Source organism: Stomoxys calcitrans, chromosome 1 (genome assembly GCF_963082655.1).
Source record: "Stomoxys calcitrans chromosome 1, idStoCalc2.1, whole genome shotgun sequence".
NCBI lineage: Eukaryota > Metazoa > Arthropoda > Insecta > Diptera > Muscidae > Stomoxys > Stomoxys calcitrans.
In genome coordinates this window covers 190,336,501-190,349,693 of record NC_081552.1, presented here as the reverse complement: position 1 = coordinate 190,349,693, position 13,193 = coordinate 190,336,501, and the positions used below count along the sequence as shown (strand labels likewise).

The 13,193-nt window shown below is 40.9% G+C and overlaps 1 protein-coding gene across 10 annotated transcripts in view; it reads right to left on the bottom strand.

Moving 5' to 3' along the window:
* LOC106083973 (NAD(+) hydrolase sarm1) overlaps window positions 1-13,193 on the bottom strand; it is a 254,351-nt gene that overhangs the window by 68,155 nt on the left and 173,003 nt on the right. Inside the window, exons 1-2 of one of the 10 annotated variants that reach the window (XM_059361124.1) lie at window positions 12,471-12,919; window positions 2,852-3,367 (exon numbers count right to left, since the gene is read on the bottom strand). The exons of 6 other annotated variants lie outside the window; for them this stretch is intronic. The gene's annotated coding sequence lies outside the window, so the exon portion shown is untranslated. 3 more of the 10 variants (XM_059361123.1, XM_059361125.1, XM_059361126.1) reach the window with 3 other exon arrangements.

Below are 13,193 nucleotides of genomic sequence, written 5' to 3'. Positions count from 1 at the left end.
GGGCAGCTATATCTATACATAGTCCGATCTGAATCATATTTGGGTCAGATGTTGGTAGGCCTAAACCTACTCACTGTTTTAAGTTTCAGATAAATCGGTTAAAAAATAAAGCTTTATGGGCTTCAGACCCTTAATGGGGAGATCGGTCTATATGGCCTATATCTAAATATAGTCCGATGCAAACCATAGTTGGGGCGGATGTTGGTAGGCCTACAACTACTTACTGTTTCAAATTTTAGCGAAATCGGTTTAAAAAAAAAACTTTTATGGGCTTCACACCCTTTATCGGGAGATCGGTCTATATGGCAGCTATATCCAAATATGATCCAATTTGCCCGCTCAAAAACATAACCAGCGTGCATCAAAAAGACTTATCTGTGCCAAATTTCAGCTCAATATCTCAATTTTTGAAGGCTGTAGAGTGATTACAACAGACGGATAGACGGACAGAGGCCTAAAGGGTCTTGATGTCTTGAGCCCATAGAGGGCGCAATTCTTATCCGATTTGGCTGAAATTTTCCACGTAGTGTTTTGTTATGTTTCCCAACAACTGTGCTTAGTATGGTTCAAATCGATCCATAACCTGATATAGCTGTCAGATAAACCTATTTGGGATCTTGACTTCTTGAGCCTCTAGAGGGCGCAATTATTATCGGATTTAGCTGAAATTTTGAATGACGTGTTTTGTTATGACTGCCAAAAACTGTGCCAAATATGGGTTAAATCGATGCATAACCTTATATAGCTGCCATATAAATCGATGTGGCGCAATTATTATCCGATTTGTCTAAAATTTTTGAACAACGGCTTCTCTCATGGCCTTCAACATACGTGTCACATATGGTCTGAATCGGTCTATAGCCTGTTACAGCTCCCATATGAACCGATCTCCCTATTTTACTTCTTGAGCCCCTAAAGGATTCAATTCTCACAGGAATTGGCTGAAATTTCACACAATGACTTCTAATATGTTCTCCAACATTCAGTTTCTTTTATCTTTTGTTGGCCTTAAAAGAGATACCTCGCAAAGAACTCGACAAATGCGATGCATGGTGGAGGGTATGTAAGATTCGACCCGACCGAACTTGGGACGCTGTTACATGTTTTGAGTTGAGATGTTGGCAGTTTGTTTTACCTTCAATTTGAGCATTTAAGCGACATTAAACTTCAGTAAAAAAAATTTGAGGCGTGTCACCGTAGCGCAGAGGTTATCATGTCCGCCTATGACGCTGAAAGCCTGGGTTCAAATCGTGGCGAGAACATCAGAAAAAAATAATATCAACGCTGGTTTTCCCATCCTAATGCTGGCGACATTTCGATATTTGTGAAGTACTATGCCATGTAAAACTTCTCTCCAAAGAGGTGTCGCACTGTGGCACGCCGTTCGGACTGGGCTATAAAAAGAAGGTCCCTTATCATTGAGCTTGAACTTGAATCGGACTGCACTCATTGATATGTGAGAAGTTTGCGTGTGTTCCTTAATGAAATGTTCATAGGCAAATTTGCAAAAAAAAATCGAAAGTATAAATGCTCCATTGCGTAGATTAATTTTTTTTTTTTGGTTTGAGGTATTTGGAGTCTGTAAATTATTCCGTCTGCTAAAGTGAGTAGTTCACAAAAATCCAAGTATCAGTTCTTTTTCGAGTACCATTCCATAAACATTTAAGTTTTTTCGCTATTTAAAGAGAATCATGGAGGAATTATCATACTCATCCACATTGGATGGGGGTATACTAATCTAGTCATTCCGTTTGTAACACCTCGAAATATTGATCTAGGACCCCATAAAGTTTATATATTCGTGATCGTCTCGAAATTCTGATTCGAACTAGCTATGTCCGTTCTTCCGTCGAAATCACGATAGCGGTCGAACACGTTGAGTTAGCCGCTTGAAATTTTGCACTTTATATTGATGTAGGTCGTTGGGATTGCAAATGGGCCATATCGGTTCAGATTTGGATATAGCTCCCATGTAAACCGATCTCCCGGTTTCACTTCTTGAGGCCCTGGAAGCCGCACTTTCTGCCCGATTTGGCTGAAATTTTGTACATGATGTTCTGTTAAGACTTTCAACAACTGTGTCAAGTACGGTCCAAATCGGTAAAGAACCTGATATAGCTCCCATATAAACCGATCTCCCGATTTCACTTCTTGAGGCCCTGGAAGCCGCACTTTCTGTCCGATTTGGCTGAAATTTTGTACATGGTGTTCTGTTAAGACTTTCAACAACTGTGCCAAATACGGTTCAAATCGGTCAAGAACCTGACATAGCTCCCATATAAACCGATTTCCCAATTTGACTTCTTGAGCCCCTGGAAGCCGCCGTTTTTGTCCGATTTGGCTGAAATTTTGTACATGGTGTTCTGTTAAGACTTCCAACAACTGCGTCAAGTACGGTCCAAATCGGTAAAGAACCTGATATAGCTCCCATATAAACCGATCTTCCGATTTCACTTCTTGAGGCCCTGGAAGCCGCACTTTCTGTCCGATTTGGCTGAAATTTTGCATATAGTGTTCTGTAATGACTCTCAATAAGTGCGCCAAGTACGATCCAAATCGGTCAAGAACCTGATATAGCTCCCATATAAACCGATCTCCCGATTTGACTTCTTGAGCTCTTACAAGGCGCAATTTTTTGCCAATTTGGCTGAAATTTTGCATATAGTGTTCTGTTATGACTCTCAATAACTGCGCCAAGTACGGTCCATTTCGGCCTATAACTAGATATAGCTCCCACATTTTAGCAGAATCCATGGTGATAAGTTCCCAAGATTCGGCCCGGCCGAACTTAGCACGCATTTACTTGTCTTTTTTTAACCTTTGTATACATGTTTCATCTCATTTTACTAACCTGTTTTCTTTTTGTTTTTGAAATCCTTGTACGCCCTTCACAATATTAGTTTAAGGGTTATAGCTGCACACTTTGCCTTCGTCTTCTTGGGGAAATTTTCAAAACTTGCCCGTTTTCATTGAAATACTGATGATAGCTATTGAAAGCAACACACTTTGATTTTTCAATTTGCAATGAATAAGATTTCACCACTTAATTTTTTATTGCTTTTGATTTAATTTCTATTTTTTCTATTTTTCTAACAATAAGTTTAGCAGAGTTACCCCTTGCGTCGTTGCTTAAAGGTATGTCTTTTTTGTTGGTAGGTCTTCTGTCTCATTCACAGATATCTGTGTTTTTATCATTTAATATAAATTTTTTTCTTAAAGTTTCGTTTTGTGTTATTTTTTATCAGTTGGGGATTTTATTTTTTTGGTATATTTCGTTGTTGTTTTTTTTCGTTATATTTTTTTTTCTGATTATCAGATCTAGAAAACTCTTTTTTTCGAATTGTTTTCGTTTTTCTAGATATTTTCGCTGTTAATTAAAAAATGTATAAAAATGTTTAAAATTTGTTTTGTTGTTTAGTTGCCTTAAATCCCAACAATCGTTTGCCATATTTTATAGTTAAACTTTTGGCTTAGGTTTTTTTTACTAACAAATTTAAAGAACGCGTTTATGTTTCCTTTTGCCTTGAACACTCAACTGTTTTAAGTGAACTGACAAAGAGCAAAAGAAGAAAAAGGTAAAAAAATTAAAGAAAACTTTTTTTGTGGCTTTTGTTGTTTTTTTTTTTTTTGCTTGCTTCCTACTCTCTGGCATAGAGATAGGCATTGATGTGTGTTGATAAGTTTTTTTTGTTTTCTTTTTTTTTTTTTTCATTTGTTCGTCTGTCCGTCCCCAAGAATGTACATAAATATGTCTATCTTCGCATACTTAAAGATAATTTTAATTATATTTGTTAATTATTTGTTGTATTTACGTTTTTTTTTATAACCCTTTTCATTGCATGAGGTGGAGGGTGTAAGGAGCAACTCTTTTCAAGTTAGCGACGAAAAGCGACGCTTTTTCACCCTTCCTCAAATGAATCTCTAGAGGTAAAGGTGCGGAGTTATTTCGCACACTTCAACCACTATTTGGGCCCGCACCCTATGGGAGGCCATTGCCATTTTGCTGCTAATGATATTAGAATAATAAATTAAGAAAAAAAAGGAACTCAGCCATATCCATGACATGTTTGAGAGTTATTTCTGAGTGGCAAATTTTATGGGTGGCATAAAACATTTTTAATCCGGTGAAAACTGCATACCTTATGCCCCATAGCGGCTCTATCAAAATATGAAGATCGGTCTATATGGCAGCTATATTCAAGAAGGACGTCGAAGGGCCGTCACTGTCCCAAATTTCAGCGACATCGGACAACACATGCGCTTTTATGGGCCCAAAATCTTAAATCGAGAGATCGGTCTATATGGCAGCTATATCCAAATCTAGACCGATCTGAGCCAAATTGAAGAAGGATGTCGAAGGGCCTAACACAACCCACTGTCCCAAATTTCAACAAAATCGGATAATAAATGTGGCTTTTATGGGCCTAAGACCCTATGTTGGCGAATCGGTCTATATGGCAGCTATATCCAAATCTGGACCCATCTGGGCCAAATTGAAGAAGGATGTCGAAGACCCTAACACAACTAACTGTCGCAAATTTCAACAAAATCGGATAATAAATGTGGCTTTTATGGGCCTAAAACCCTAAATTGGCGGATCGGTCTAAATCTGGGCCGATCGGGCCCAAATTGGAGAAGAACGTTGATGATCCTAACACAACTCACTGTCGCAAATTTCAGCAAAATCGGTTAATAAATGTGACATTTATGGGCCTAAGACCCCAAATCGGCGGATCAGTCTATATGCCAGCTATATCCAAATCTGGACCGATCTGGGCCCAAATTGAAGGAAGATGTTGAAGGGCCTAACACAACTCATTGTCCTGAATTTCAGCAAAATCGGATAATAAATATGGCTTTTATGGGCCTAAGACCCTATGTTGGCGAATCGGTCTATATGGCAGCTATATCCAAATCTGGACCCATCTGGGCCAAATTGAAGAAGGATGTCGAAGACCCTAACACAACTAACTGTCGCAAATTTCAGCAAAATCGGTTAATAAATGTGGCTTTTATGGGCCTAAGACCCTAAATTGGCGGATCGGTTTAAATCTGGGCCGATCGGGCCCAAATTGGAGAAGATAGTTGATGGGCCTAACACAACTCACTGTCGCAAATTTCAGCAAAATCGGTTAATAAATGTGACATTTATGGGCCTAAGATCCCAAATCGGCGGATCAGTCTATATGCCAGCTATATCCAAATCTGGAGCGATCTGGGCCAAATTGAAGAAGGATGTCGAAGACCCTAACACAACTCTCTGTCCTAAATTTCAACAAAATCGGATAATAAATGTGGATTTTATGTGCCAACACCCTAAATCGGCAGATCGGTCTATATGGCAGCTATATCCAAATCTGAACCGATCTGGGGCAAATTGAAGAAGGATGTCGAAGACCCTAATACAACTCACTGTCGCAAATTTCAGCAAAATCGGTTAATAAATGTGGCTTTTATGGGCCTAAGACACTAAATCGGCGGAGCGGTCTATATTACAGCTATATCCAAATCTGAACCGATCTGGGCCATATTGAAGAAGGATGTCGAAAACCCTTACACAACTCACTATCCCAAATTTTTGCAAAATCGGATAATAAATATAGCTTTTATGGGCCTAAGATCCTAAATTGGCAATAAAGGTTGCCTTTGTGTACCTAAGTCCCAAAATTCAGAGATCTAGTTCAACTTACGAAGAAAGTATCAAATATTGGGTTGCCCAAAAAGTAATTGCGGATTTTTCATATAGTCGGCGTTGACAAATTTTTTCACAGCTTGTGACTCTGTAATTACATTCTTTCTTCTGTCAGTTATCAGCTGTTAATTTTAGCTTGCTTTAGAAAAAAGTGTAAAAAAAGTATATTTGATTAAAGTTCATTCTAAGTTTTATTAAAAATGCATTTACTTTCTTTTAAAAAATCCGCAATTACTTTTTGGGCAACCCAATAGTACCAATTGCAGTGCGGTACTAAACCTATTATTTCACCCACTTCCGGTAAGATTTTCCAACATTTTCTCAACAAACCTTCAGACGCCGTTTAATTTCAGCCCAATAGCATATTTCTAGCCCTTTCCGTTCGCGATGTGTCATTTCGTACTTTTTAGTATGTGAACGTTCGAATGTCACCAAATACGGTCTTGTCCCGGGCCTATGACCCAAGACCAACATTCATGCAAAATTTCATGATTCTAGCTTTAACCGTTTGCAGAATTTAATTCGCCCCATGCCACTATGGACATACACCTAAGTCTGTAATCGACTTGTTGTGCGCTCTAAAAACTATAAAGTAACCTCTAAAAAGAAAATTTTAAGTTAGGAATTCCATGCTGCTTACAAAATCCTTAATTGTTTTCAATACCACTCCCCTAAGTTGGTTCATGTCTGCTATTGTGTCTCCACCTAAGTGCCGGTATCTGTTAGACGCGAAAGCCGGGCAATGGCAAAGGAAATGCTTCAACGTCTCATCATCTTCCCCGCATGCCCTACACATGATATCACTTGCCGCACCGATTTTACATAAGTGAGCTTGTAGTCCTATGTGTCCCGTTACAATACCAATAGCTATACTGACCTCCTTCTTGCTTCCTTTCAGTAATAGACTCGTTTTCTCACGATTTGCATCCCCCATTGGATTTTCGCCGTTTTACTGACCCTTTCGCTGTTTCACAGGGTTGCATGCGCATTCGTCGCCCACTCCCTTAACTCGGACTGCGTCGACCCGATAGGATTCGGGTTAAACAAGTTTATTGACGGCAGTTCTCTGGCCTTCACCGCCAAATCGTCTGCTTTCTCATTCCCAGTTACGCCGCTATGGCCCGGTACCCAAACGATACGGATCGTGCCATTCTCAGAGAAGGCGTTAATCTCTTTCTTACACTGCAAGACTGTTCGTGACCTTACCGTCCTGGTTGTTATTGCCCTTATGGCAATTTTACTATCCGTAAAGATGTTCACACTCGACGTCCTCGCAATGGCACCACACCACTTCACGCATTCCGTGATCGCCCGGATCTCCGCATGCAGGACCGTATTATGGTCAGGCAATCTAGGACAGATCTCAGTCCCTGGGTTCTCAATGTAGACCCCAGCGCCACTCTGTTCTCTAGCTTTGACCCATCCTTGTAACATGATCTTCTAGATGGCAACCCTAGAGTTCCGTCAATCCTAGACTGTGCCGATGGCAGCAGTGCCTCGCACTCGACTTTAAGGTTCATCTCAGGTATCCGTTCGGAAACCCCTTCCCTTCCTACCAGGTTTCCTATCGTCGGCTCGATTATACCGATGAGTTGCTCCCATCCTTAATCCATTCTCCCATCGCCTTAAGTCTCATAGGCGCAGTGGCTGCCTCACATTTGATCTGTATGTCAATGGGTCGGATATCTAGAATAGTCTCCAGTGACTTAGTGGGTGTGGTCCTCATCGCTCCGCCTATGCCAAGACAACATGTTCTCTGAACCTGTTGTATGGTCCTTATGTTGTATTTTTTCTTCCTATCAATCCACCAAACTACTGAGGCGTAAGTAAGTATTGGTCTAATCACGCTCCTGTAAAGCCAGTGGACTATCCTCGGATTCAGGCCCCATTTTGAGCCTATGGCCCGTCTCTATATAATATATAAGGATCCGAGCGAGCTTTGCAGAAGAGCCGAAAGCATATGACTGGGCTAGGCCCAGTGGTCTCAATGTTAACCCAGGGAAGACTGAAATATGCCTGTTCACGAGGAATACGAAGGTGGGCCAATTTAACGCACCACGTTTCCTCAATAAGACGATTTCGATATCTGACAAGGTTAAATACTTAAGTGTGATCTTGGACAGGAAACAGAATTGGAAGTGTCACATTCAGGAGTGTACCGAGAAGGCTCACAATATCTGTCTTCTCTGGTTTAACATAGAGACCTCTGGGTCTAGCCCAGTCATATGCCATATGCAAGACCCTTTCGGCCCTTCTGCATAGCTCGTTTGGATCCTTACACCTTAGAAGTACTATAACATCGTCTGCGTAGCATAAGGGTTCAAATCCCTCCTCAGTCAGCATCCGTAATAGGTTATTTATGGTGGTCACCCCTAGGAGTGACGATAAAATGCCCACCCTGTGGCGTGCTTTGTGCCACTTTCTCCCTTGTATTTATACCATGGGACACACAAGTTATTCGCCTGTTCCTTAGCATATGGTTTATCCAGTCTCCTAGGACCGGGTCCACTTGGTACTGGTCTAAGGATTGGATCAATGTGTGGGTCCGCACATTGTTAAAAGCCCCCTCGATGTCAATGCATACTGCCAGGGTGTACGTTTTGGCATCGTTTCTGCAGGGCAGTCTCCACCTACCTTCCCTTAACATAGGCATGTTTTTAGCATTTGAGCAGTTCGCTGGATGTCCTACTCCTGAATTCCAAAATATAATTTGGGTTATTTCATTTGGCCAAAAATTGAGTTTTGTTTAATTTTTTCATTTATTTCTTTTTTTTTTGGGTATTATTTCATTTTCTTTTTTTTTTGGGGCTATTTTACAATTAAATAATACCCAAATCCTTGGGATTTATTTCATTTTTTATTTGGGTGTTACTTCCAAAAAAACCCCAAACTTCCAAAAAATTTGTGGGTTTATTTAATTTATGTTGGGGACTATTTCATTAGGGGTTATTTCATTTTCGCCTTTGGGGGTTATTTCGTAGCGACTACAGTGGCGCTTTAATTGCACCGCCAGCAAGCAGCAGAACTAGACTCATTGTTAAGTATTGACTTAGGTCCACTTCCTGTTTTGGTTTAGACACGTCCTTCTACCAAAGTTAAATATTTACAACCTTATTCACAAAACTGAATGCAGATTTGAGATAGGTTTATTTGAGAGATTTCCTTTATAGAGCTGTCATACAAACCTATTTTTAAGGCTTTATTAAGTTTTGTGAATTAGGCCGTTAATATATAATTTTTTTTTTTTTTTTTTTTGCAATTAGTGACATTTAGCATAGCTATACACGAAGTTTTGAACGCACCTGTTCGCATGATTTTACAATATATATGCGTCCATCCGATATACAGGCGATACTTGTTAGGCTTGTACAGCTCTGAATTTTGGTAAAATCGTAACGGATATCGGTCCATGATATTGAACGCAAGCGAAGCCTATATAAATCAAATAAAATTGCATTTAACAATAAAACATAACGCTCACACACACACACACACACACACACATGCAAAGAAACACACTAACACAAAAACATAGATCGCAAGGAACACAGAAGAGTAAGGAACACAGTTGAGTATTCTCAAGGTTAAGGTTACAATTCAACTGCATTACAGTCATTAGTTATTGATGTTGTAGCAGTGTGTTGAGTTCTACTTTTCGTCTGCTTGGTTCTGTTGAATATCCAGAACCAGGAACTGTGCGACTGAGTCGAGTGGGTCTGACTGGGCAGTTAAATAGATAATGTGTGTCGTGTGACCGCAGGTCACAATAGGGACACACATCTTGCGTGTTAGCCTCCATCCTTGCTCTGTGGGAGTTAAGGCGGCTGCATCTGCCGGAACGTAATTGAGTCAGACCTATTCTGGTTTGCAGGGGGAAGTCAATTTCTTCATTTGCAATGGGAGGCGGTCCAAGGAACACATGTACCAGCATTTTCTACCATATCCGCATGAATGTTGCGGAGTCTAGCCCTCGACTTAGACCCCCCGGATGAGAGTCTAAGTTAGATTATTAAGCCAGAGCCGAAGAGCAGTTCGCAGTAAGGGCAAGAGCACTTAGTGTGTTGGTACCACTTCCAACAACTGTGCTTAGTATGATTCAAATCGGTTTATAATCTGATATAGCTGCTATATAAACCGATCTTGGATCTTGACTCCTTGAGCCACTAGATGGCGCAATTCTTATCAGATTTGGCTGAAAGTTTGCATGGGGTGTTTTGATACAACTTCCAATAACTGTGCTTAGTATGGTTTAAATCGGTATATAATCTGATATAGCTGCCATTCAAACCGATCTTGAATGTTGACGTGTTTAGCCTTTAAAGGGCGCATTTCGCAGGTGAGAAAGTGTCCATTGTCACTCTTTTTCAGGACAATGGACACTGGACACTTGCGGTGTGGACGATTCCTCCTTAGATGCTTCGCTAGCTGCTGCTATCGAAGTACTTTTTAAGTTTCGTGCTTCCCCGCTGGCGCACACCTTGAGCCCAGTCCAACCGGTTGACCCACCCACACAGGGCTTGTTGGGCCCCGTTTCGATGCCATCCCCTCTCATTTCGATTGTGGCAGGGGGATTTTCAGATTCCTGCAATTCGCCCGACTTAAGCGATGTGGTCGATAGTGCCTCGGGCAAGTGTTCAGCAACAACTGCTGAGTTTTCGCTTGATTCCCCAACCCCATCGCTTCTATAGACCTTCAGTTTCAACTTGATGAATCCGTAGGATACAACTCATTCAGACTTGTTGAGATCTGCGAGACAGCCGGAGTTTAGCAGGAATACTGCATGTCTTCGGTCACCATCAGCCTCATCCAATCTAACAATCTTCCGGTCGGTGGTAGAAAGATTGGGATTGCATTCCCTTAGTCTGCAAGTATCGATTTAGGATCTGTGGGAATACTTGGTATTCAAGCATGCGCCATTGGTCAAGAAGGAATATCTTCCTTCGTGACTAAATCTAGTGCTGCACCTGGCCAGATCTCAACTAACTTTGAGCGTTGATCCCCGAAGGCAATTAGTCTGTATCGGCACCTATACCAGCCTGCATCGTCTCAAACTGAAGGAGACCCAGGAAATTCCGCAAGGACTTCGGAGTATACTGATGACAGTCCATGGACTATCGCACTCTAATTATTCCTAGGTATGCAGCCTTGTTCTTCTCCCTTGTCGACAACTGCCATTACCAAACTGTCCCTAGCGTCATTAGAAAAGGTGCTTGGACCCATCTTACTATTCTTCACCCTAGTTCTTTTAGGCATGGGATGCCCTCCAGGTGGGCGACTGCGGTGCAGTTTCCGAATCTAGACGTGTAGCCTGTGTAGGAAATTCCCGAGCCCAATTTAGGGAGTCACATTTTGCAAATTTGCAAATTTTGCCCATGAACATTCCACTGAGTGTAGTCCGATTCAAATTTAAGCTCAATGATAAGGGGCCTCCTTTTTATAGGCGAATCCGAACGGCGTGCCACAGTGCGACACCTCGTTGGAGAGAAGTTTTACATGGCACAGTACCTCACAAATGTTGTCAGCATTAGGAGGGGAAAACCTATGCAGCAAATTCCCGAGCCCAATTTATGGAGTCAAATTGTGCCCATGAACATTCCACTGAGTGTAGTCCGATTCAAATTTAAGCTCAATGATAAGGGGCCTCCTTTTTATAGCCGAGTCCGAACGGCGTGCCACAGTGCGACACCTCTTTGGAGAGAAGTTTTACATGGCACAGTACCTCACAAATGTTGCCAGCATTAGGAGGGGAAAAACAACGCTGAAAAATTTTTCCGATGGTCACGCCAGGATTCGAACCCAGGCGTTCAGCGTCATAGGCGGTGGACATGCTAAACTCTGCGCTCCGGGAGTCTCTCTCCCTATTAGTGAGAGTCCTAGTATCATTCGCACTAAGTCTCTCAATAAACCTGAGAGCAATGCGTCTTCTATTATTCCAACCTCTTAAATACGGTATTGGTTTGTCGGGGAAGGCTGATGGCCTAGGCAAATTATAGGCATGCGAAGAAAGAATAGGTTCGGCCTTGTCCTTAAGACACAAACCAGATCTCTTCGGCAACAGTGTGGAGCCGACAGACGACTGGTCAGTAGTGGAGCCTAGAGGTTTCAGTAGCAGACAACATGCTAAGACCTGATACCACCACCGCAGCTGTTGGGTCTTTGGTGGGTTAATGTCTTTTAAGAATTACTTAAGAATCTGCCTTTGCTTTAAATAGTTAATAATGACATAGACTATATGCACATATATGGGTCATTTGGCATAGTGGTTACTCAAGAAAATCTTTTGAAGAAAATATCACCTCAAAAGGGTCTGGGTCATTCGTAATCGCCACCAAAATAGTTACCGCATAGCTGTGACGACACGCTGATTGAAACCTTAAGTACCGCTAGTACTTGTGGTGAGGGTAGCAGGAGATTGTGAATATTTAACTGCTCGCTGGACAGCAGCAAGCGGTTAATCACCCAACAACAGCGCAATTGCTTGTGTCGTCAACAAGTTATGAGGAAAAGCCAAGACATTGGCTACGGTATTTTTTATTTTACGATTACGACGATGGCCGCCCGCTAGAGTGATACAAAGTTTCTATTTTTACACCATGATGATGATGACGATGATGGTAAGAGGTGGAACTTTGTTGGGCTTTAAGGCACACACACAAAAAAAAATTAATAACATACATAATGGTGTTAAATAATAAATGTTATAGGTATTTCATTTTTTTCCCTCTCTCTCGTAGAATTTTGTGATTATTGACTTGGTTTTTGTTGTAAAATTTTCTACCTCAAAATACCTTTGTTTTTGTATTTTCGTTATTTTTTTTTAATAATTCACTTAGATCGATGCTTTATTTTTCTCGCTTAGACTTCAACTCGTTTTTCTTGGAACTCGCGCGCTTGTTTTGTTTGGACAATATTTTTTCGTATGCGTGTTTTTGTTTTCAAAATATTTTTATTGAAATTTTAACTTATTTTTCTTCGTTATTCAATAGCTCTTGTTGCTGCTGTTGTTAAACACTTATTCTTTTTTTTTCTTCTTCTTCTTCTATACTATAATTTGCTAGCAAACAATTCTTTCGCGTTTAATTTAGTTGTTTGCTTAACTATTTTTTATTATTATTTTTTTTAATATTTAATATTAATTATTATGTATTTCTAGAAGCGCGCACAATTCCACTATTCCGGTGTTCTACGCTTGAGACGTTCGTTCGCTCGTTCGTTTAGTTTCGTTTTGATTTGCCTCTGACCGCAACGCCACTCAACGACTCGCTCTGGCGGCAATAAACCAAAATAAACACAAATGAGCAAGAAAAAAAAAGTAGCAACAACAACTAAAGCAAGAAAACAAAACACTCGCAGACAAGACGTTGAAAAAAAAAACAGAAAGAACAGCTCCAAGAATCGTCGCGAAATTGACAATGAGTATAGAATGGCGGCAGAGCCATAATAGCAAACACATTGCTGCTAGTGCTGACAAAAGACAGGGAGAGTATAGGCGACAGGGAGA